The following is a 25,983-nucleotide window of genomic DNA, read 5'->3' as shown; positions in this document are numbered from 1 at the left end:
TATAGATACAGCAATAAGGAATAGCACAGTAGGCAGTACAGTTGAAGAGGAATGGACATTTCTAAAAAGGGCCATCACAGAAGTTGGGAACGAAAACATAGGTACGAAGAAGGTAGTTGCGAAGAAACCATGGGTAACAGAAGAAATACTTCAGTTGATTGATGAAAGGAGGAAGCACAAACATGTTCCGGGAAAATCAGGAATACAGAAATACAAGTCGCTGAGGAATGAAATAAATAGGAAGTGTAGGGAAGCTAAGACGAAATGGCTGCAGGAAAAATGTGAAGACATCGAAAAAGATATGATTGTCTGAAGGACAGACTCAGCATACAGGAAAGTCAAAACAAACTTTGGTGACATTAAAAGCAACGGTGGTAACATTAAGAGTGCAACGGGAATTCCACTGTTAAATGCAGAGGAGAGAGCAGATAGGTGGAAAGAATACATTGAAAGCCTCTATGAGGGTGAAGATTTGTCTGATGTGATAGAAGAAGAAACAGGAGTCGATTTAGAAGAGATAGGGGATCCAGTATTAGAATCGGAATTTAAAAGAGCTTTGGAGGACTTACGGTCAAATAAGGCAGAAGGGATAGATAACATTCCATCAGAATTTCTAAAATAATGGGGGGAAGTGGCAACAAAACGACTATTCACGTTGGTGTGTAGAATATATGAGTCTGGCGATATACCATCTGACTTTCGGAAAAGCATCATCCACACAATTCCGAAGACGGCAAGAGCTGACAAGTGCGAGAATTATCGCACAATCAGCTTAACAGCTCATGCATCGAAGCTGCTTACAAGAATAATATACAGAAGAATGGAAAAGAAAATTGAGAATGCGCTAGGTGACGATCAGTTTGGCTTTAGGAAAAGTAAAGGGACGAGAGAGGCAATTCTGAAGTTACGGCTAATAATGGAAGCAAGGCTAAAGAAAAATCAAGACACTTTTATAGGATTTGTCGACCTGGAAAAAGCGTTCGACAATATAAAATTGTGCAAGCTGTTCGAGATTCTGAAAAAAGTAGGGGTAAGCTATAGGGAGAGACGGGTCATATACAATATGTACAACAACCAAGAGGGAATAATAAGAGTGGACGATCAAGAGCGAAGTGCTCGTATTAAGAAGGGTGTAAGACAAGGCTGTAGCCTTTCGCCCCTACTCTTCAATCTGTACATCGAGGAAGCAATGATGGAAATAAAATAAACGTTCAGGACTGGAATTAAAATACAAGGTGAAAGGATATCAATGATACGATTCGCTGATGACATTGCTATCCTGAGTGAAAGTGAAGAAGAATTAAATGATCTGCTGGACGGAATGAACATTCTAATGAGTACACAGTATGGTTTGAGAGTAAATCGGAGAAAGACGAAGGTAATGAGAAGTAGTAGAAATGAGAACAGCGAAAAACTTAACATCAGGATTGATGGTCACGAAGTCAATGAAGTTAAGGAATTCTGCTACCTAGGCAGTAAAATAACCAATGACGGACGGAGCAAGGAGGACATCAAAAGCAGACTCGCTATGGCAAAAAAGGCATTTCTGGCCAAGAGAAGTCTACTAATATCAAATACCGGCCTTAATTTGAGGAAGAAATTTCTGAGGATGTACATCTGGAGTACAGCATTGTATGGTAGTGAAACATGGACTGTGGGAAAACCGGAACAGAAGAGAATCGAAGCATTTGAGATGTGGTGCTATAGACGAATGTTGAAAATTAGGTGGACTGATAAGGTAAGGAATGAGGAGGTTCTACGCAGAATCGGAGAGGAAAGGAATATGTGGAAAACACTGATAAGGAGAAGGGACAGGATGATAGGACATCTGATAAGACATGAGGGAATGACTTCCACGGTACTAGAGGGAGCTGTAGAGGGCAAAAACTGTAGAGGAAGACAGAGATTGCAATACGTCAAGCAAATAATTGAGGACGTAGGTTGCAAGTGCTACTCTGAGATGAAGAGGTTAGCACAGGAAAGGAATTCGTGGCGGGCCGCATCAAACCAGTCAGTAGACTGATGACCAAAAAAAAAATTGCAGCTCATATTGGTCGGGACCACACGAGTGTCAAGCAAATACAAGGTGTCTCAAACATTTTGGGTCAATCTGAAACATATGACAGTGGGTCCACAACCGATTACGTTGAGAAAGGGATACAATTGCGGAAACGCATATTTATTGTGTTAGAGACATACACAACGGACACCGTGTAACAACAAAGTATCTCATAGTAACAGTTCCAAGCAATGACCACCAGGCTCAGTGCACGTATTGAGACGGCACATGCGGTTCTTTGAGACTGTGCCCGTTGTTGTCCGCGGAAGGATGTGGTTTCAGCACGACGCTGTACCAGCCCACTTCGATGTTAATGTAAGCGAGCTCCTGAACCACACGCATCCTCATCGGTGGAAGGGGAGGTCCTGCCCCACGGTCAGCGCGATCGCCGGATCACACCTCACACCTGGATTCCTTCCTCTGGGGTTACGACAGGGCGTCAGCGTATGAAACCCTTGTAGAAACGGATGAAGACCTGCTAGCTAGGGTCCAAGATGACTGTCTTCTGGTACAACAGACACCAAAGATCTTAGAGTGTGGCAGAGCTTCATGCGCCTTTGCCATACATGCATTGAGATTGGCGATCGTCACTTTGAAGAATTACTATGAGCTACATTGTTATGTGGAGTATGCCGTGAATGTCCACAAGACAAGAAATACGCTTTTCCGACCATTGGTTCCCTATCTCAAAATAATCTGTTGTAGACCCGCTATCGCCTCTTTCAATTTGACCCAAAAAAATTCTTGATGTCCTGTATATGCGAATATACAACGAAAACTGTTTACAACGTACCACAGTAATGTAGGGTTAATCGAGACGAACAACTTGATGTAGGTCACTTGGGGTGTATCAAGCCGGGGAAAAGCTTCATATTGGTCTACGAAAGCGACCTAAGTGCATGCACACTACGCGAGGTTTTCAGTATCCTCTCACGCTATTTCGCCGCTGTTGCACTTTACGCTTTCTGCCAGATTTTCAGACAGAATTTCGTCGTGGAAACTATTAAAACCAACGCGCATTGAAGTTCGCGTTAAATTCCGAGCTTCTGTAAATCTTGGCCAATATTGGCTAAGTGCATAAACAAAAGGTTTGTAATATTCAAGTACGATTTTCGTCAAAATCTCATGAGGCGCGCATGTGTTCTAAATTAGGTGGCTGTTGTAGACCGATTTGAGGTGGTTTCCCAGCTCAACACATTACAAGTTCCATATATATGCTTGCTCGTCTGGACTTCACTACAATATGTTGCAAACAGAAAGTTTCAATAACAGTGAAACTGCTTGGATCGAAAGGGTCATACTCCGTGGCATTAAGTATTCCAATGGCCCCACGTGACTAGTGCCCGAGAGCACAGCGATACCGCTCTACAGTCACGTCGCGTACCTTAAGTCACGAAATATTTTGTTGCAATAAAACGAGTATCCACACAGACAGAGTGTGCCTAGTCTGGTGCACCACCAGCTTCCCTCGATGAGGCGACAGAAGGAGATGCACCGACAGTGATGCACCCAAAGACAACATTGGATATGGGAGTGGCACCACGTCGTCTTTTCAGAGAGTACCGGTGCATCACAACAGAAGTATCTCTATGTTGAGGTTCGGAAACTTGTCAGACTCTATCAGTGATTCATAGACCCAACACATGGACGGATTTAAGGGGGTGCTATAGGGTACACAACACAAACGCCTCTGATTCGCATAGCCAGTAATATGAACAGCATCCGTTACATTCCTGACACTTTAAGGCTGGTGGCTTGGTCTATCTTGGAGATCTCTCTGAAGTTATCTTTCAACAAGATAACGCAATACCCCATGTTGATAGTGTTGTCCTGACCTAACTCAATACACGGGGTTTTGGACTGTTGTCCTGACCAGCACGTTCTCCAGCTCTGTCACACAATGAAATCATCTGGACACGGGATGCCAAGAGACTGGCTGGCAAGCTACAGCTCGCCAGCCACTATGTCTGATGAACTGAAACGGCTTACAGTGAAGTACCGATGCCCAGCAGAGTTAAGAGGCATTGCCATCTCTGTGCACTAAATTTCTCATCTTGTTCACTCTAAGAAAAAAAAGACATCGCATCATGAAGAGTTAAAGGAATGGGACGAAATCAGTAGATATAAATGTGATGTCCATGTACGCCAAACAAATGGTTAAAATAGCAGAAAAAAATGGGTCATTTATTCAAGACAAGGAGCTTTACAGACTAAGTCAATAACATGTTGATCCGCCTTTGGTCCTCATGCGAGCTGTTATTCGGCTTGAAATTGACCGATAGTGTTGTTGGATGTCCACCTGAGGGGTATCGTGCCAAATTCTGTGCAAGTGGCGGATTAGATAGTCAAAATACCGAGTTGGGTGGGGGTCCCGGCCAATGCTCCAAACGTCCTCATTTCGAGAGAGATGCGGCGACCTTCCTGCCTTTTAGATCCACCATGTTCCTCTACTATTTGTACTATGTCGCTTTTTTGCTGCCATCGTTCACACTGTGCCAGTTAGCCTGGGTGCCGTCATGCACCATCCTGTGGCTGAAAGTACCTCATAGACCACGTTTAGGACATCTAATCGTTGATGAATACACCACTCCACTTGACACTTACCTACAGACAACCCTTTTTTCTTTTTAGCTTCTGGAAAAAAGCTACGTTTATCACCCTGATTAGGAGCTGTCCTTAACCATGGCAGCGTTTTTCAAGATGGATTTTTACTGTGCCTCTGAGGTATGACTTTTGAGTTTTTTTAAATTATTGAGGTTTTAATAATTATACCAAAGAGCTGTATACGTCATGTGCCTAAAACCATAGTCACTGTACGCACAGCCAACACAATTAGGCGTAAGCAAATACTCTCTGTATGTTTCCCTGAGACCTCTAATAAGATCAACAGCATTATGTTTGTAATACTATAATTCCTCCAATACAATTATAGCTGCTGAGCCGTTGATTTTATGCCATAAAATACTCCACGAAGGTAATAGGTTTTGGAACATACACTATGTGATCAAAAGTATCTGGACACCTGGCTGAAAATGACTTACAAGTTCATGCCGCCCACCATCGGTAATGCTCGAATTCAATATGGTGTTGGCCCACGCTTCGCTTTGATGACAGCTTCCACTCTCGCAGGCATATGTTCAATCAGGTGCTGGAAGGTTTCTCGCGGAATGGCAGCCCATTCTTCACTGAGTGCTGCACTGACGAGAGGTATCGATGTCAGTCGGTGAGGCCTCGCACGAAGTCGGCGTTCCGAAACATCGAACACACCGTAGCACAACTGCCTCCTAATTTTACTGCTGGCACCAGCGTCTCCGAATTCTACCGTTGGCACTCCACACGCTGGCAGATGACGTTCACCGGGCTTTCGCCATACCCACACCCTGACACCGGATAGCCACATTGTGTACCGTGATTCGTCACTCCCTACAACGTTTTTCCACTGTTCAATCGTTCAATGTTTACGCTCGTTACACCAAGCGAGGCGTCGTTTGGCATTTACCGGTTTGATGTGTGGCTTATGAGCAGCCGCTCGACCATGAAATCCAAGTTTTCTCACCATCCGCCAGACGATCACAGTACTTGCAGTGGATCTTGATGCAGTTTGGAATTCCTGTGTGATGGTCTGGATAGATGTCTGCCTATTACACATTACGACCATCTTCAACTATCGGCGGCCTCCGTCGGCCAACAAACGAGGTCGGCCTGTACGCTTTTGTGCTGTACATGTCCCTTCACGTTTCCACTTCACTATCACGTCGGAAACAGCAGACCTAGGGATGTTTAGCAGAGTGGAAATCTCGCGTACAGACGTTCAGTATTTCTAGATTTCCAAAAGGCTTTTGACATTGTACCACACAAGTGATTTGTTGTAAAATTACTTGCTTATGGAATATCATCTCAGTCAGGTGACTAATTGACGGAAAGTCATCGAGGTGATTTCTGCTGTTCCCCAAAGTAGTGTTATAGGCCCTCTATTGTTTCTTATCTATTTAAACGATTTAGGAGACAATCTGAACAGCCGTCTTAAGTTGTCTGAAGATGATGCTGTCGTTTATCGTCTAGTTAACTCATCAGGAGATCGAAATAAATTGCAAAACGATTTAGAAAAGATACCTGAATGGTGATAAAATTGGAAATTGACTCTAAATGCTGAGAAGTGTGAGGTCATCCGCATGAGGGCTAAAAGGAACCCGCCAAACTTGGCTTACATGATAAATCAATTAAATCTAAGGGCCGTAAATTCAACTAAATACCTAGGAATTACAATTACGAATTTAAATTAGAAAGAAAATGTTGTGGGAAAAGCAAACCAAAGACCCAGTTGCACCTGGAAAATGTAGAAGATCTACTAAAGAAGTCTCTTTAATAGATCTTCTACATTTTCCAAGTGTTCTGCCATTAAATACGACCTTCATCACGCTTGTCCGTCCTCTTTTGGACTACTGCTGCATGATGTGGGATCCTTACCAGACAGTATTAACGGAGTACATCGAGAAACTTCAAAAAGGAGCAGCACGATTTGCATTATTGTGAAATAGGGGAGCGAGTGTCACAGACATGCTGCAGGATTTGGGGTGGACACCATTAAAACAAAGGCGTTTTTGACTGCGGAGGAATCTTGTCACAAAATGTCAGTCACCAACTTTCTTCTCTGAATGCGAAAATATTTTGTTGCCGCCAACCTGGCGGTTTGGGGAAAACGATCATCATCATAAGGGAAATTAGAGTTCGCACTGGAAGACATAGGTGCTCGTTTTTGCTGCGCGCTGTTGGACATTGAAAGAATTGTCGTCAAGGTGACTCGATGAACCCTCTGCCGGACACTTCAGTGTAATTTGCGGAGTATCCATGTAGGCGTAGATGTAGTGCTAATTCATAAATCCGAACGTCGCCGTCAGGAATCAAAAATGCCAGCAGTAGCTCGTCAGAACAATAACGGATATGGTCCCAGTTTTGATAAAAGAAATGCAATGGGCGGCCGCTGTGGCCGAGTGGTTCTAGGCTCTTCAGTCTGCTATGGTCGCAGGTTCGAATGCTACCTAGGGCATGGATGTGTGTGATGTCCTTAGGTTTAAGTAGTTTCTACGTCTAGGGGACTGATGACCTTAGATGTTACGTCCCGTAGTGGTGAGAGCCATTTGAACCTTTTTTTTAAAAAAAAAAAGATATCCAATGTAGACATGTGCTGTGACAACAAAATACTTTATTTAAAACGTTATCATCCCTTTCCTCTTGCAAAATGTTAAGTGAAGAGTACTCTACACCATAAGTGACACATATTTGGCATTTACTGGCATAGTTGTTGGATGTCCTGCTGAGGGTATCGTGACATTGTCTGCCCAATTGGCCATTAGACAGTCAATATTCCGAGATGGTTCGGAGACACTGCCCATAATGCTCCAAACATTCTCAATCGGGGAGAGATCCGGTCAAGCAGGGTTTGGCAAGCACCAACAAAAGCATTGCAAACTCTCGCGGGCGGGCGTTATCTTGCTGAAATGTAAGCTCAGGATGGCTTGACGCGAAGGGCAACAAACTTGGGGGTAGAATATCGTCGACATACCGGTGTGCTTTAGGGGTGCCCCGGGTGACAACCAAAGGGATCCTCTTATGAAATGAAATGGCACTCCAGACCATCACTCCTTGATTGCCCACCCGTATGGCGGGTTATAGTCAGGTTGGGATCCGACCGCTGTCCCGGGCGTCTCTAGACACGTCTTCGTTGGTCATAACGGCTCAGTTCTAAGCAGGAATCATCACTCAGCAGGAATTATCACTAACGAGAATTCTATTCCCGTCTATGTGATTCCAGGCCGAAGGCGCGTCTGAAGGCGCCCCAGAGGGCGGGAAGATACCAACCTAACGGTCGCCCGCCATACGGTCCCGGACGCCATTTGGTTTCATAGCAGAGCTCCTTTGGTTGTTCTACGCGGCAGCCTTACAGCACAGAGGTACGTCGACGATCTTCTATGCTCCGTATTCTTTCTCTTTATGACAAGAAATCCTGGGTTTACATTTCAGTAGGCCCGTCCACACACAGCGAGAGTTTCTACCGCTTTTCGTCGCGCTTGCCAAACCCTACCTCGACCAGGAAAGTCTCTGAACCTCCCCAGAGAACGTTTGGAGCATTATCGGCAGGTCCCTCCGGCCAGCTCGAGATTTTGAACCCGCCAGTTGAAGAGAATGTGACCTGATTATCCTCAAGAGGATATACAACTACTTTACCAATCAATACCAAGCTGAATAACTGCTTATATAAGGGCCATAAATGGACCAACGCGTTACTGACTTGCTCAATTTGTGAAGCTCTTTCTCTTGAACAAATCATCCAATTTTCCTGAAACTGTGATCATTTGTTTCTCCATACATGTACATCACGTCTACCGATTTCTGTCCCATTCGGATAATTCCTTCGTCGTGTATCGTCTTTTCTTAGTCTTAACGAGTGTTTTATCAACACACGTATTTTCAATGGCGAATGGACCATGGCAAACATCGTGTGTCCCAGCGACATCAGCTGCCAGGAATGAGCAATTCCTAACCTGTTCGTTTACAGCTTTTGTGTGATATCCATCTTACCATTAAGGTGAGTCTGAACATGCCAGTGTCATTCCGGTAACTCCTGTGTCAAACTCTTTCGTGTGAGTCCTCGTTCGTTTTTAACAGCTTGTGCTGAAGTGCTCTGTTCGGAATACAGTTCAGTAACAGGTCGGTGTTCGGCTTTCTTTACTTCTGTTCTAAGCCTTCTGTGATTTGACCGTTTTTTTCCCTTAAAAATGGATATATTTTCCTCTCCTGATTAGTGGAGAGATCCTCTACTCGGGTTACTACCTGTTGAAGAGTGGGCTTCAAAGTATTCCACTCTAATTGCAAAGTTTTCTGCCAGCCGGTGTGGCCGAGCCGTTCTAGGCGCTTCGGTCTGGAACCGCGTGACCGCTACGGTCGCAGGTTTGAATCCTGCCTCGGGCATGGATGTGTGTGATATCCTTAGGTTAGTTAGGTTTACGTTCTACGGGACTGATGACCTAGATGCTAACTCCCATACTGCTCAGAGCCATTTTTGAACAAATTTTCAGTCAAATCCTTTACAGATTCAACATTACCTCAAATGACGTTTTGCAAGCTCGAAATTTCGTTAGTTATGGTTACTAGACTCTTTCGCAACACTTCGGTCACGTGACTAGCATCCTTGACTTCTATTTGCTTAGTTTGATTCCTGACCTGCTCAGTTATTTGCGTAACCTGACGAGATACATTATCGTGTTGTTCCTTCATAGAAGCGAATTCATTAGCTATACTTTTTTGCCTTTGATTCGTAATCACCATTTCATTATTATCCATAGTTCCTATTTTTGATCCATACTAATTTCTGAAATATTACTGCAGTGGGATTGATTCATGGTATCTAATTTCTGTAATATTTATTAGTGCAATAGGATCTGGTGCTATATTAACACATTTAACAATAGTTTCATTTGTAGCCGGTGACTTAACGTCCCAGCTATAATTTTATTTAAATTTGTAGTGGCTAATTCGCTGTCTAGTACCTGATCAGTTCCTGGAATAGAATAAGCCATCATACTGAATTGTTCTCTAGTTGTCACCATATTAATGTGAGAGAGAGTTCCTCGAAATTGTTGCTGATCGTAATGCGGTGAATACACAGAATAAACAGTTCACAGCTGGTGTTTTCGCACAGTGCAGCACTATAAATGAAAAATATTTCCTTGAAAACAAATCTATACCACTACCACAAGCTGCGCGAGCTTAACTACGTAACTTACATCCGCCATCTTCCGCATTTTTTAAATAAAATTTATAATAATTACGTAACAATTACAATTTTCAAATGACTAATTTTTTCAAGCTTTGAGCCTCAAATAAATTGATTACACTGCTACAGAAGATGCTTCTACTATTTACCGTTAAATGAGTCAATTATCAATGATTTATTCATAAGAATTTACCAGCTCTGACTTTTTGCGGTTTTATACCTTATCGTTTCATTTTACCGGTTTTGAAGAGATTTCATACCTTTTTACACAAGTTTTCCAATCTTTCAAAAAATCGTAAAGTGTTCGGCACTGCATGTTCGTGTTGTTGGATTACATGAGAAAGAGACAGCCAGTCATGAAACAGACACATTTTGAAATAAAATTACATAAACATAATAACGATCTATTTTAACGGTACTACGAGCGTTCGCGAAGTTAACTCTCCACAGAAGGTAAGTTGAGCAGACGAAAAGACTACATATTGAATTCTATGACACACAAAATATTACTGCTTTGGAGTCCTATTTTCGCGACCGTGAAAGCTTTGAATATGCGCTTGACTTCGTAAATTAAATGACAAGCCGGTTCGAAATAATTACTACGATTCATAGATAACGCAGTGAGATGGCCGTAATGGCGGCTAAGCAGATATTACCTAAAGCGGCTACTTTCGTTCATACAACAGGACTCAACCGGACTTCTACTACAAAAGCAGTCAATAATATACAAGAACATGACATAATGCTTGAACATAAAAGTGTGACGATTCTCGCTTAAAGAACCTTGCAATAGTACGAGGGGCTTTCGAAAAGTAATGCTACATACTTTTTTTCTCGGCCAATTTTGGTTTAAAAAGTGCGGAATTTGTTGTGGGACGTCGTGGAATATTCCCGCTTCAGTCGCTATAGTTTCATAATGGTCCGATAGGTGTCGGCGCTATACGTAACCTTAAAAATGACATCTGTAACGATGCGTTGCAAGAGAGACCTGTCATTGAATTTGTTTCGGCGAAAAACCAGAGCATCGCAGGTGTTCATAGGCGTCTGCGGTGACCTGGCAGTGAACAAAAGCACGGTGAGTCGTCGGGCGAGGCGCTATACGTAGCCTTAAAAATGACATCTGTAACGATGCGTTGCAAGAGAGACCTGTCATTGAATTTGTTTCGGCGAAAAACCAGAGCATCGCAGGTGTTCATAGGCGCTTGCTGAACGTCTGCGGTGACCTGGCAGTGAACAAAAGCACGGTGAGTCGTTGGGCGAGGCGTCTGTCATCATAGCAACAATGTCGCGCAAAACTTTCCGATGTTCCGCGTGTCGGTGGGCCGCTGTGACTCCGGAAATTTTGAAACGTGCGGATACTCTCCGACTTCCATCTGTTTGGCTCGGTGAAGGATTCACTCCGCGGAAAGCAGTAAGTGGATGATGGAGAAGTTAAGTGATGCAAGAAGACGATGGCTCTGACGTCGACCGGTGTAGTGATACCGTGAGGGCACACGGCCCTCCCAGTAAGGCGGCGTTAAGGCCAATAGGGTTTTGTAGCCAGAACTGTGGGGAATAATATGGTTTATTGCAATTATGATTAAAACAAACCTGCTTTCAGGAGCAAAAATACGTTGCATTACTTATTGAGCGCACCTCGTATATACCTCTTACCTGACCATAGCCAGGAGGTGGAAAGGTAAACAAGGAAGTGAATAAAATAGCTTTGTCGCCGAACCTGATCCTCCAGACTTCAGCATTATGATTTCATGTTTCATATACAAGAATATTTTCTTGATTACAAATAACACTCTTCATAGTCAGACTATCATATTTACTTTTTAAAACATAATTTTATTTTTAAAGAAAGGAAAGAAAAAAATACTGAGACGTTTTTATTTAAAATGAGTGAGTCTTTATTTAAATTGCTGAATGACTGAGACGCCCAATATCCTAGCGCAACGCAATCTGACTGCTCAAAAAAATTACAACCTGACTTCAGATAATTAATTCAAAATAATGGCCCTGACTAAAAAGAAATCTTAACAGTGACCTATACATTTCATTAAGCACTTACGTCACAAATATCTTCGTTACGCGAACTACTGCAATACAGCGAGCGTCAATACTGCCAGCTAAATAAAAGATTCTGACTATTAAAGCCACTAACTACTAATAGGCATATGGTTACCGAAGGAAAGATTTTGTTGCAAAGCAAATAATGTATTTTTTACCTTCATATTGTGACAGATATATAATCATGAATAATTTACCCGATCATTAGCCTACGCTAACACTTCAGACCTCTACTCTCCATCAGTGCTATCTTCTCACATTTACCATACATCACTGCTGGCTGTTCACCTCCAACTGCCCAACACTACTGGCGATTAACTTCCAACAACGAGTCCAATCAGCCACAGAGTCTCTTACAAAGAAAGCGCAGTCAGACATCCAATGCAAAGCGCTACACAGCGCTGCCTCCACAGAAGCAGCCCACTTAAGCTTGGTTTACACTAGCAAGTCGCTTGCAGAAGTTATTGCGAGCCGCTTGCAGCTTTGTTTATTTAGCAGCGCAAGAATTAATCAAGATACTTCCGCAAGTTCTTTGGCGAGAAACTTACGTCAACAACTTGCTGATACTGTTTACATAATACATATGCTTTCTGTACCACTACGAGTGTCAGCCGAAGTATAAAATAACTATTCGGGTGGGATATGCTGCAACTCTTGTAATTATAATGAAAAACGTGAAAAAGAAAAACAGAAGTATTTGGGTTAGAGAGTGGATAATGAGAAGATCGCCTATAATAAATAACCTTTTGCAAGAACTTAGTATCGAGAGCATGGATACTTTTGAAAACTTCTGCAGAATGTTCTCAAATCATCTTGAGTGTTTGTTGGCCTTAATAGCGCCCGTCATATCAAACGAGACACAAACTTCCGTACTGCTATTTCAGCAAAGGAACGTTTGCTAGTCACTCTACGATTTATGGCTACACGTGAGCTACGAATAAAATAGGCCTTTTCATTTATTTATGTGAAATATATAACCAAAAAAAATTTGAATTCTGAAATCTTTTCTTTGTAGGAGACTCCTACAAGTCCCTAATGTACTTGTTTCATATTCCCGTCAACACGATTTCTCTGATCATACCCGATGTATGTAGAGCCATTTTTGACGTCTTGAAAAGGGAAAATTATTTGAAGGTATGTGAAAACACAACAATAAAATTAAATTTTTTTTGAAATAAACTACATTTTACAGAATGATATGCTTATAATTTTTTTCTGATGATAATAAAATGGAAAGTGACAAGCTAATGAAATAGAACATGTAATAATTACACATCGGTTTTTTTTCTAGAATCCTAAAACTACAAGCGAGTGGATGCAGGTGGCAAAGGGGTTCTGTCTTCAAGTTATGCTACTTTTTCTGTGTACTTCTTTCACAGATGTGTCGAATAACGACGAGATTTCATTTATTGTGCTCATCTTCTTCACTCCGGCCTGTAAGTCCCAGTTATGCGCGTTCCATATTTCGGGGTAGCTCTCCACGGCTTCAATAAAATGTTCTGCATCCTGCTTCATCCATTCCCGTTTCTCCTCCATTTCTGGAATTTGTTTGCATATAATACGTAAGACGGTTGTATAAAATTAAGCCACCACATTAAGTAAAATGTTAAACATGAGTGTTATGCAGACGACATACTTACTATAACTTGCGCTTCCTACTTGCACGAAATAGAAATAAATCCTAAAAGCTCCAAGCTACTTGCAGATACTTCTTGCGTGGTGTTCACACTGGAAGCGGAAAACGTGCAGCAAGTCACTTCCCCAACAAATTGCTACGGTCGCAAGTCGACTTGGCGACAGGTTTACACTCGCAAATCGCGCGGCAACTTCCTCCGCGCAAGTAAATTGCTGCATTAACTTGCTAGTGTAAACCGAGCCTTAGAATACTGTCCTTGTTGTGGTCTTCAGTCCTGAGACTGGTTTGATGCAGCTCTCCATGCTACTCTATCCTGTGCAAGCTTCTTCATCTCCCAGCACCTACTGCAGCCTACACCCTTCTGAATCTGCTTAGTGTATTCATCTCTTGGTCTCCCTCTACGATTTTTACCCTCCACGCTGCCCTCCAATACTAAATTGGTGATCCCTCGATGTCTCAGAACATGTCCTACCAACCGATCCCTTCTTCTAGTCAAGTTGTGCCACAAGCTCCTCTTCTCCCCAATTCTATTCAATACTTCCTCTTTAGTTATGTGATCTACCCATCTAATCTTCAGCATTCTTCTGTAGCACCACATTTCGAAAGCTTCTATTCTCTTCTTGTCTAAACTATTTATCGTCCATGTTTCACTTCCATACATGGCTACACTCCATACAAATACTTTCAGAAACGACTTCCTGACAGTTAAATCTATACTCAATGTTAACAAATTTCTCTTCTTCAGAAACGCTTTCCTTGTCATAGCCAGTCTACATTTTATATCCTCTCTACTTCGACCATCATCAGTTATTTTGCTCCACAAATAGCAAAACTCCTTTACTACTTTAAGTGTCTCGTTTCCTAATCTAATTCCCTCAGCATCACCCGACTTAATTCGACTACATTCCATTATCCTCGCTTTTGTTGATGTTCATCTTATACCCTCCTTTCAAGACACTGTCCATTCCGTTCAACTGCTCTTCCAAGTCCTATGCTGTATCTGACAGAATTACAATGTCATCGGCGAACCTCAAAGTTTTTATTTCTTCTCCATGGATTTTAATACCAACTCCGAATTTTTCTTTTGTTTCCTTTATTGCTTGCTCAATATACAGATTGAATAACATCGGGGATAGGCAACAACCCTTTATGACTCCTTCCCAACCACTGCTTCCCTTTCATGTCGCTCGACACTTATAACTGCCATCTGGTTTCTGTACAAATTGTAAATAGCCTTCCGCTCCCTGTATTTTACCCATGCCACCTTCAGAATTTGAAAGAGAGTATTCCAATCAACGTTGTCAAAAGCTTTCTCTAAGTCTACAAATGCTAGAAACGTAGTTTTGCCTTTTCTTAATCTTTCTTCTAAGATAAGTGGTAGGGTCAGTATTGAACTTTGAATACTATTACATCCTTATAGGCTGTACGTATTGACAAACGAGATCCTGTTATATAGTAAGTATGCATACGCAAAATGTGACGAAAGAGTGCTACGATGCTCAAAACATTGTGTAGAAATGGTAGTCCCACATGGACAATATAAATGTCGTTGCCGTCATTCTGGGAGAGTACGAACTTTGTTGGTCGCTGCTAAGGACCAAGTACGGATGTGAGGTTGGCGTCCAAGACGGTGCGGCTTTCTTCCCTCGGCTCGTCTTCTCCTAACGACCGCCGGCGCCTCTCCCCTTCCTCTGGGACACCTGATAGCGCTGCCTTGGTCCTTAGCAGCGGAGGCGCGGGCCAAGTTGACGTCTGCACGTGGATCGCCCGCAACCCCTGCGGCGATTATTAAAGAAGTAAACGAGTTAGGGGTGGCTCCTCGCTCCGCCCCCGCCGGAGCCGAGATCACCCCGGGGTGTCGGCTTTCTTTCTCATTTCCTTCGCAGCCTTCTTTTCCCGCGCAGAATTAACAAGGAGCCGGGGGTGTAGAGTTACCACTGTCTTGACTCGGGGTGCTAAGAAACCGTAACGACTGACTGCCTTGAGCTCTACAGCGCTCCCTCCCAACCGTAGTCCGGGGGTGGGCAGGACAATTACAAATTGCTGCCGTGCGGAAGTCGTTATCTTTTGTCCTTTGAAAGAGATACACGTCAAGGAATACAATTTGCTCACCCGTTTATCGCGGGAGCTCCTTGAACCAAATGGGTGGTGTGGCTTACTCGCCGGAGTAACTGTATCGGCGTATAGCAAGACGGAAAAAAATAATGTAAGATCGAAGGATATGATTAAAAATTTCGCTTTGGTTTGAGAAACACAAACCAGTAGGTCACTAAGTACAGATATCAGTAGTTGTACTAACATACAATGGGTGGACAAAAATATCGTGAAACTTCCCTTAAAAATAATTTTTGTTTGATTTTGAACTCATACTGCTTAGTTGGTTAGTGATAACTTTGCTGTTGTTACACTTTGGGTGACTTTGTGCATTTCAAACTGCGAGAAAACCCCGTTATGCGAGAATACAGCATGAATTTGGCCCTGTTTATAGTCGTCTACGAGGGTAATCCCAAAAGTAAGGTCTCCTATTTTTTTATAAGTACATAGACCTGTTTATTTCTACAATAGCTTACATCACTTTACAGCTTGAGTAAGTAAGTAAGCAAGTAAGTAAGTAATGTGTGTGAAGTCTTATGGGACTTAAATGCTAAGGTCATCAGTCCCTAAGCTTACACGCTACTTAACCTAAATTATCCTAAGGACAAACACACACACCCAGTCCGCAGCTCGTGGTCGTGCGGTAGCGTTCTCGCTTCCCACGCCCGGGTTCCCGGGTTCGATTCCCGGCGGGGTCAGGGATTTTCTCTGCCTCGTGATGACTGGGTGTTGTGTGCTGTCCTTAGGTTAGTTCTAAGTTCTAGGGGACTGATGACCATAGATGTTAAGTCCCATAGTGCTCAGAACCATTTTGAACATACACCCATGCCCGAGGGAGGACTCGAACCTCTGCCGGGACCAGTCGCACAGTCCGTGACTGCAGCGCCCTACAGCTTGAACATTTAGCTATTTTTCGACATAATCACCATTTCTATCGATGCATTTTTGTAGACGCTGTGGCAGTTTTTGTATGCCCATGTCATACCGGCTCGCCGCCATGCTGTTCAGAAAGTTATGAACCTCTTCCTTCATCGCGTCGTCGGAGCTGAATCACTTTCCGGCCAAATATTCTTTTAACCTAGGGAACAGGTGATAGTCACTGGGAGCCAAGTCAGAAATATAGGGTGGGTGGGTGATTATGTTCCACTGAAACTGTTGCAGGAGAGCAACGCTTTGCCGAGCGATTTGTGGGCGAGCGTTGTCATGGAGAAAGTTAACTCCCTTTCTCAACATTCCTCTTCTCCGGTTCTGAATTGCCCGTTTGAGTTTTTTCAGTCTCACAGTACCTATCAGCCTTAAATGTGGTCCCAGCGATTCAGCTCCGAAGACGAGATGGAAGAAGAGGTTCATAACATTCTGAACATCATGGCGGCGAGCTGGTATGACATGGGCATACAAAAACTGCCACAGCGTCTACAAAAATGCATCGACAGAAATGGTGATTATGTCGAAAAATAGCTAAATGTTCAAGCTGTGAACTGATGTAAATCACTGTAGAAATAATAGTGTACCTACAAAAAAAATAGGAGACCTTACTTTTGGGATTACCCTTGTATAAATGTGCAAACTGGTTAAATCATAAACTTTTCTATTGGTCTCTTTAATTAAACAATGTGGTCCCTGTACGTTAATGATCTGCCTAATAATGGTATTCATGAAATGATCTCAGTGAACTGATAACTTTCGTAGCAAACTGGTCCAGAAATGAAAAATATCTTACCTCGTAAACAAATTGCTTACAAATGTGATGCTTGCCGCTGCCTATGCGCCATCTGCAAATTTCTAACTACAGTTGCTGAGAGCTTAGTGCAATGCTCCAGACAACAAGTAAAATATTTATACACGTCACTGAGTGACACACTCTTTAAACAAAAATTAATTGAATGATGGTGTGGACAATGCTCTTAGGTGAAATATTTCTTTAACAAACTGTTTTTAAATTATCTAATATATTATTACCTCTATGAAATTCATGTTACAACTCTCATTAACATTGACAAACAACGACATTGATGTTAAACTCTTACTTTCACAAATGTTAGACAAATAATTAAGAAAATATAAAGTTTCTTGATATAGACATCTCACTCAACAATGGTTCCAAACTACGCGGGACTGCAATGCAAGTAAATAAAAGATATTACCTTCATTCCTCTTCAAATGTTTTTCTAACATCGTTACATCTCATTTCATTCTAAATCACTAATCGAATCTGTCTCCTCTGTTTCACAATATTCAAACACAAATTATTTAACTTAAACACAGATGTTCTTAACTTTACGTCTATATTTCCACAAGTTCTCCGTTCGTCGTCTTTCTCACTAGTGCCTCTAACTATAGAAATACCGGAATCACTGCCTAACAACGATGACCAAACGAACACATCTTTCAGCGAAACAGCTGATCTCAGCAAAGACTGCGCGCGAATAATAAGCGATTCAAAATTTTCGCTTAGCGTTTGAGAGATACAAAGAACGTACACATTCCAGAAATGCAAATAACAAACTCCCAACAGACCTGTTTCAATGGGAACACCAAAACCACAACACAATAACATGGCTTATACGGCGTAGGATACCCGATGGCGTTCAGAACATTTTCTAGTCGTTTCGGAATGGATAAATACAAATCTTGTATGGTTTACAAGAGAATACTGTAACATTGTTACTGTAAAATAGCGACAATTTCATGTAACGATGATGGACGTGGATAGCGAAAACGCAAGCAGCTCTGTAAAGTAAGTCACGAAGGCCTAATAAAATGGGGATATTGTGACTGGGAGATGCGACAATTCATCCTCGTATTCACAAAAAAAAAGTGCAAGACGATGCGAGATATGTGAACAAAACCCCATGCCGTCTTGCAACAGAGCATCACCATTGGGGAACAAACACTGTACAGTGGGATGGATCAGATCAGCCAAAATGGTTACATAATCCTTGACAATAATCCTACCTTGCACAATAGCCATGGGGCCCGTGGAATACCGCGTAATGGCTGCCCAGATCGTGGCCCAACCCACGCCATGTTTCGATCTTGGGACGTAAACTGGACCAGAAGTCGATTTTCTTCCATTGCTCCAGAGTTCAGATCTAACGGCTTCGATAAATCGTTTTCTTGCTACGAGCATTAGCATTACTGATTAGTTGCTTTGGAATTCCAGCTCACCCCGCATGTCCCTGCTTACAGTTTGCGATCAAAAGTATCCGGACACCTGGCTGAAAATTTACAAGTTCGTGCCGCGCTCCATCGTTAATGCTGCAACTCAATGTGGTGTTTGCCTTAGCCTTGATAACCGCTTCCACTCTCGCAGGCATACGTTGAATCTGGTGCAGGAAGGTATCTTGGGGAATGGCACCCCATTCTTCAGGGAGTGCTGCACAGAAGAGAGGTATCGATGTCGGTCGGTGAGGCTTGGCACGAAGTCGGCGTTCCAAAACATCCCATATGTGTTCTATAGGATTCATGTCAGGACTCTGTGCAGGCCAGCCCATTACAGGGATGTTATTGTGGCCGACCAGAGTGGCCGAGCAGTTCTAGGCGCTACAGTCTGGAACCGCGAGAGCACTACGGTCGCAGGTACGAATCCTGCATCGGGCATGGATGTCTGTGATGTCCTTAGGCTAGTTAGGTTTAAGTAGCTGTAAGTTCTAGGGGACTGATGACCTCAGACGTTAAGTCCCATAGTGCTCAGAGCCATTTGAACCATTTTTTTGATGTTATTGCCGTGTAACCACTCCGCCAAAGGCCGCACATTATGAACAGGTGCTCGATCGTGTTGAAAGATGCAATCGCCGTCCGCTCATTGCTCTTCAACAGTGGGAAGCAAGAAGGTGCTTAAAACATCAATGTAGGCCTGTGCTGTGATAGTGCCACGCAAAAACAACAAGGGGTGCAAGCCCCCTCCATGAAAAACACGACCGCACCATAACACTACCTTCGAATTTTACTGGTAGCACTACACACGAGGGACCGATGACCTTTGTAGTCCGGTCCCTTCAACCCCCACAAACCAACCAACCACTACAGACGCTGGCAGATGACGTTCACTGGCTATTCCCCACACCCAGACCGTGCCATCGGTTCACCACATTGTGTACCGTGATTCGTCACTCTACAAGATGTTTTTCCACTGTTCAGTCGCCGAATGTTTACGCTCCTTACACCAAGCGAGGCGTCGTTTGGCATTTACCGGCGTGATGTGTTTCTTATGAGCAGCCGCTCGAGCATGAAATTGAAGTTTTCTCACCTCCCACCTGTCATAGTACTTGCATTGGATCCTGATGCAGTTTGGAATTTCCGTCTGAAGGTCTGGATAGATGTCTGCCTATTACACATTACGACCCTCTTCAACTGTCGGCGATCTCTATCAGTCAACAGACGAGTTCGGCCTGTTCGCATTTCTGCTGTACGTGATTCTTCACGTTTCCACTTCACTATCACATCGAAAACAGTGGACCTGCGGATGTTTAGGAGTGTAGAATCTCGCGTACAGACGTATGACGCAAGTGACACCCAATCACCTGACCACTTTCGCAGTCGGTGAGTCCCGCGGAGCGCCCCATTCTGCTCCAGCACGATGTCTAATGACTACTGAGGTCACTGATATGGCGTAGCTGGCAGTAGATGGCAGCACAATGCTCCTAATTGAAAAACGTATGTTTTTGGAGGTGTCGGAATACTTTTCATCACATATGACGGCTCCTTCGTGTTGTTTTCCTTCTTACAGGGTCCGCGGGTGCGACATTCAGTTCTGCACTGATTTTTGAAGTTGTCGTTCTCTTATGCTTCGGCACAATCCTCTTCACGATCGTCTGTCACGGTCGCCCAACGCACACTTTCGTCCGCGTTGTAACTTAGCAGATGTTGTGTGGTGTCACCGCCAGACACCACACTTGCTAGGTGGTAGCTTAAATCGGCCGCGGTCCATTTAGTACATGTCGGACCCGCGTGTCGCCACTGTCAGTGATCGCAGACCGAGCGCCACCACACGGCAGGTCTAGAGAGACTTACTAGCACTCGCCCCAGTTGTACGGACGACTTTGCTAGCGACTACTCTGACGAAGCCTTTCTCTCATTTGCCGAGAGACAGAATAGCCTTGAGCTAAGTCCATGGCTACGACCTAGCAAGGCGCCAATAGCCGTACATAGTTTGATAGTTATCGTATGAAATGTCTCATCAAGAACGTTGTAAACCAAAGGACTATATAAAAGTTAAGTATTCCCAAAGCAACGCACTTTCCTTGCTACCATTCACTTCTTATCCTGTTCCAGAATTCACGCCCGTCTGCGTTAGATAGCGTGCATTTCGGCCTCCTCTATCTACAAGGTGTTGGCACATTTGCCAACACATCATGTTGTCTTACCGCTTTCTCTGCATGCGTTATGAACCTTCTACACGGTGTCTCTTGATCCACCAACCACATCGACTACCGTGATAAAAAAAAAAAAAGCATGCAGCACACGAGCACCAACATTTTGCTCACGTTCGAATTCACTTACCTCCGACATAACGCACTCGCAATTGCACAGGACACTGTTATGACAACACAATGTATTGAGGGCATTGCACAGATGGCGTTGGTGGTCAAATACAACAGTGCCATCTGTGGGCTTTGCTAGTATCTGCATATTAGCTCACCGTACAAAAAAAATCTATCATCATTTAATACCACTTGGATTCGATTAGAAATCGTGTCAACGAGGCCGTGTATGTACGTCGCAACCAGATTAGGACAGTCCGCAGCTCGTGGTCGTGCGGTAGCGTTCTCGCTTCCCACGCCCGGGTTCCCGGGTTCGATTCCCGACGGGGTCAGAGATTTTCTCTGCCTCGTGATGACTGGGTGTTGTGTGCTGTCCTTAGGTTAGTTAGGTTTAAGTAGTTCTAAGTTCTAGGGGACTGATTACCATAGATGTTAAGTCCCATAGTGCTCTGAGCCATTTTTTAGCCAGATTAGGATAGTCGCTGAGGATCTTATCGCGCAATTGTGTCAAACTGCGAGAATGCTCACTTCGGAGTTTAACCCACCGTTCCAACATGCTCCACAGATTTTCTTTGTGGTTCAAGTCAGGTTACTTTTGAGGTCAGTTGGGATATAACAGGATGGCGGAAATTTCAGACAACCAGTCACATGCTCTTCCAGCCAGGCGTATTCTGCTGCAGCCGTCTTAATGTGCCTGTTTGAGCGATGACCTCTTGCGACGTGATTGACACCATACGTTCGTTGCATGCAGTTCCCGTCGCAACGCTCCCTCAGTTCATTCATTGCCTGCAGCGATTGCTGTCGGGTTTGGAAGCTATTTTAAGTCAGACTGAAAGAAGAGAAAGAGAGATCCAGCGAACAGCGGCGCGTTCGTCACGGGAATGTTTACTCGGCGCTAGAGCCTTACCGAAATCCTCAACGAACACCAGTGGCACACGTTACAAGAGAGGCTTTACGCATCACGGAGAAGTTTACTACTGAAATTTCGAGAGAGTGCTTTCCGGGAAGAGTCGGACGACATATCTCTTCTCCTCACATACATCTCGCGAAATGACCACAAGGAGAACATTCGAGAAATTAGAGCTAATAGAGAGACTTACTGGCAACCATTCATCCGACCCACCATTCGCAAGTGGATCACGGTACGGAGCCTCAGTTAGTGGTACCAGTACCCTCCGCCACACACCGTTAAGTGTCTTGCAGAGTATGTACATGTACATGTATGTAGCCGGCCGGATTGGCCGCGCGGTTAAGGGCGCTACAGTCTGGAACCGCACGACCGCTACGGTCGCAGGTTCGAATCCTGCCTCGGGCATGGATGTGTGTGATGTCCTTAGGTTAGTTAGGTTTAAGTAGTTCTAAGTTCTAGGGTACTTATGACCACAGCAGTTGAGTCCCATAGTGCTCAGAGCCATTTGAACCATTTGAACATGTATGTACATGTACATGTAGATTCACAAAATCGCGTCTCCGGTCTCTCTCAGGATATTTTTCTACCACAGTTGTGACGTCATGTTTCGTGGCCACGTGTGCTACACCACTGCTTGTATCCACGTTGAAGAGTTCGCCGCGGAACACCCACAAATCCAAGAACATCACATATCGCGTGTGCATTGCACGGGCAAACAACATTCCCCTTTTTGCCACTCTGTAGCGGTCTTACATTTACCTATGTTTGCGTACAATATCCAGTTGAAACATAAATATCGGACTGAATGCTACATCCTTACGTTCACGTAGAGGCAGCGCGCGTGCGGTTGAGTACGTCACTCGATCGCTGCGCCATCTGTAAGGACTTAACGATTCAACTGCGAGTGCGCTCTGGGGAGAATAATTTTTTGTCCGGTGAGCTTATTTTGCATTGCATTTCTCGGACCTTTTCCATATTTTCCCAACTTCTGTATATAGTAGTATCACAGACGTTTATATCAGTAATAGAGCAAATGGGGACTGCAGATGAGTCTAACAACAACCGAATGTCTGGCAATGAGTAGTGACATTAGGTTTGAAGTCCATATTAAGAACGGAGTAGTTTGCAACAGGCAGAAAAACTTAAATACATTGATGAAAGTGAACTGAGTGGTACAGAATTATATTGCAGAAAACAAAAAAGCAAGAAGTGTAATATGGTGTACGAATACTATTTGGTGCGACAATAAGTTTTCTAACAACAGTAAGAAAAGAATGATAGGCTGGTGGTTGAATCTCTTATAGAAAAATGAATTTTAAATGCTAGCCTCAAAATAAGGCTAATAGCTGTGGAAGTGGATTAAACAAGCCAACGATGCAAAAACTTTTTTGCTGAAAATAGCTTATTCTCATTTTTTTAGGATGGGAAATAAAAATATAATACTTACTCGTAAAAAACTGTATCATCCACCATTTCTTCACATTCTACAATTAAATTTATTAAATTAAGCGATTTTTTAAAGAATATAACAACTTTTATATAGTTAAAATAATTTAAAAAGGAGGTGTAATGAATGTAGGTGAAGTTGCTAGCACTGCTGAAAAACATTTGCTGGAAAAAAGGTCGATTCTATTTTTGTGTTAACAGATGGTGTTTTGTTTACAGTCAACCTAACCTCACTTTCCCATTTCCTGTACAAGTGCTCAGTATAATGTCTCAACTTGATTGTAAAATCTCTGATGACAGTTTTCGTTATATTTGTGGTGAATTTGTGATTAAAAACACCAAAGAAACATTACAGACTTTGTGAAAAAGGTTTATCTATCATACTTTGGACCTAAACTTGGTGATCAAAATGAATCTTTGGCGCCTCATAAGGTATGTTATGAGTTGAAGATCTGAGAAAATGGTCCACGAAGGAGAGAGAAAAGCCTTTAGATTTGCTTTTCCTATGATATGGAGGGAGCCAAGACATCATTCCGATGATTGCTACTTTTGCAGTGTTGACATTACACGAAGGTATACAGAAAGTCTAGAGCCCAAATTGTTTGCTCAGACCGAGCTTAACTATTTGATTAGGGATCTGGGCTTAGCGAAAGAAGAAGCTGAATTGCTTGGCTGTAGGTTAAAAGAAAAGAACTTATTGGCGTACAGACCATGCTTATGTGGTAACAAAGCGTTTCATTCAAAGTTTGGGGACACCTGGATAAGTATGGTTGAATAAATACATTTTGGTCCGAAAATACTGTGTAACTCGTGGCCAGTCTGTAGTTGTATTTTTTACCATTCGATTCCGTTTGCTAAGAGTCGCGCAGAGCTCTGAGAGGTAACTTATATCGATTGCGTGGCTGTCGCCATTCTGGATACTGTTCCTCGTACAGACGTAGTGTAGGTTGCACAAAACGAATCGGTAGGGGCTGCTGAATCACCCTGCACACCAACAAGAGGTGATTAAAAAGTCTCTATTCGAACGTCATACAGTGCGGACTCGGTAAGCCAATCAGGCAGAATCGCCGTGAGTGGTGAGACAATCATCGTACTGTCGCACCAGGTGGAAGATACCCATTTGATAAGACACCTGCTGCGTGAAGATGCCCCTAACTCAAAATTGTTAAGGCTTTCGTGGCCACTTGTTGACAAATTGCCTATTGGCTTCTGTCTTGGGTTCTTCGGCCGACGTTCGTCTGATGATTGTTCTGACGTTTCGCTAGCACCACCACCAACAATGGAAGTTGAAGCTCTGAGAATGCCAGCCACGAAACGTCAGTAAAATCATCAGACGAACGTCGGCCGAAGAACCCAAGACAGGAGCCAATAGGCAGTTTGTCATGTCCGCAACTGCCTGCTGAACACTTTTGTCCGACAAGGATCTTTGACCCTTTAAGGCCTTTTTTAAGCGACCGAAGGCTTGATAACCACATGGGAAGAGATCTGGACTACAGGGCAGATGCTACAATGTCTCCCACTTCAGTTGGCATAACTTCCGCATTAAAACATCCACGATGTAGGGTCGTGCATTATCATGAACCAGCAGCAAGGAATTTGGCGCACCATTCCACAACGATTGTTTTCGACAAACATGCTGCCTCATTCTCTGACGGAGGTTCGTCCTTCAGCAGGCGAGAACAGAGTAATAGGACGTTGGATCTGTTTGGGCGCATTCGGTAATAACGTCACTATCGTTCACGTTTCCGCATTTACCGCCCACACATCAGAAAGAACTGAATGCCACACTAATCCCTTGCCCACAAGTTGGTGCTTATATACCCGCATCAGAGAGTCGCGCTACACTGCATGCTGATGGGACTGCTAGAACACTTCGTTAACTCAGTTAACTCAGTACTGTTCTACAGTATACAATGTTGCAGCTAAGTTCAGTCTGGAGCGTGTAGTTAGAATCAATACACGCATACATCTTTCAGGCGTGTATGTATGTATGTTCAACACTTCCTCCTAACTACCAGACCGATTTCGGTTTCGGCGAAGACTCATTAAAAAGAATCTTAGTCACCTGAGGATCCGTCTTCTAGTGGCGCGTAACAGGTCGTGATTTTTAATAAAAACTATTCTACAGCCAGTGCGAATTGTTTCTTTCAAAATGTGGTACACATTTAGTTACGATCTGGACATCGGAACTAGCAGCCTACTAACGGGGTGAGGGTAAATACGTGGAGAGAGAATGAAAGGTGGCTACACTGAGTCACAGCGCCAGAGATTGCGCCAAAGATTATTATTCCGCCGCCTCCACTGGTGAAGTAGTAGTTCAGAGGTTGTCGAGGGCAGTAGTGGTTGAGAGGATGTCGAGTGCAGTTGTTGTTCTGTTGGGCGAGAGAGTAGATGCTGTTCGGTTGGTGTAATGTATAGGTGGAAGATGTTGCAATGATCACAGTGTATTTTTCGTCAATATACGAGGTGAATTCAAGTTCTAAGGCCTCCGATTTTTTTTCTCCGGACTGGAAAGAGATAGAAACA

The sequence above is a fragment of the Schistocerca serialis genome, chromosome 10, assembly GCF_023864345.2.
Source record: "Schistocerca serialis cubense isolate TAMUIC-IGC-003099 chromosome 10, iqSchSeri2.2, whole genome shotgun sequence".
Taxonomy (NCBI): Eukaryota; Metazoa; Arthropoda; class Insecta; order Orthoptera; family Acrididae; genus Schistocerca; species Schistocerca serialis.
Note: the sequence above shows the minus strand (reverse complement) of the source record.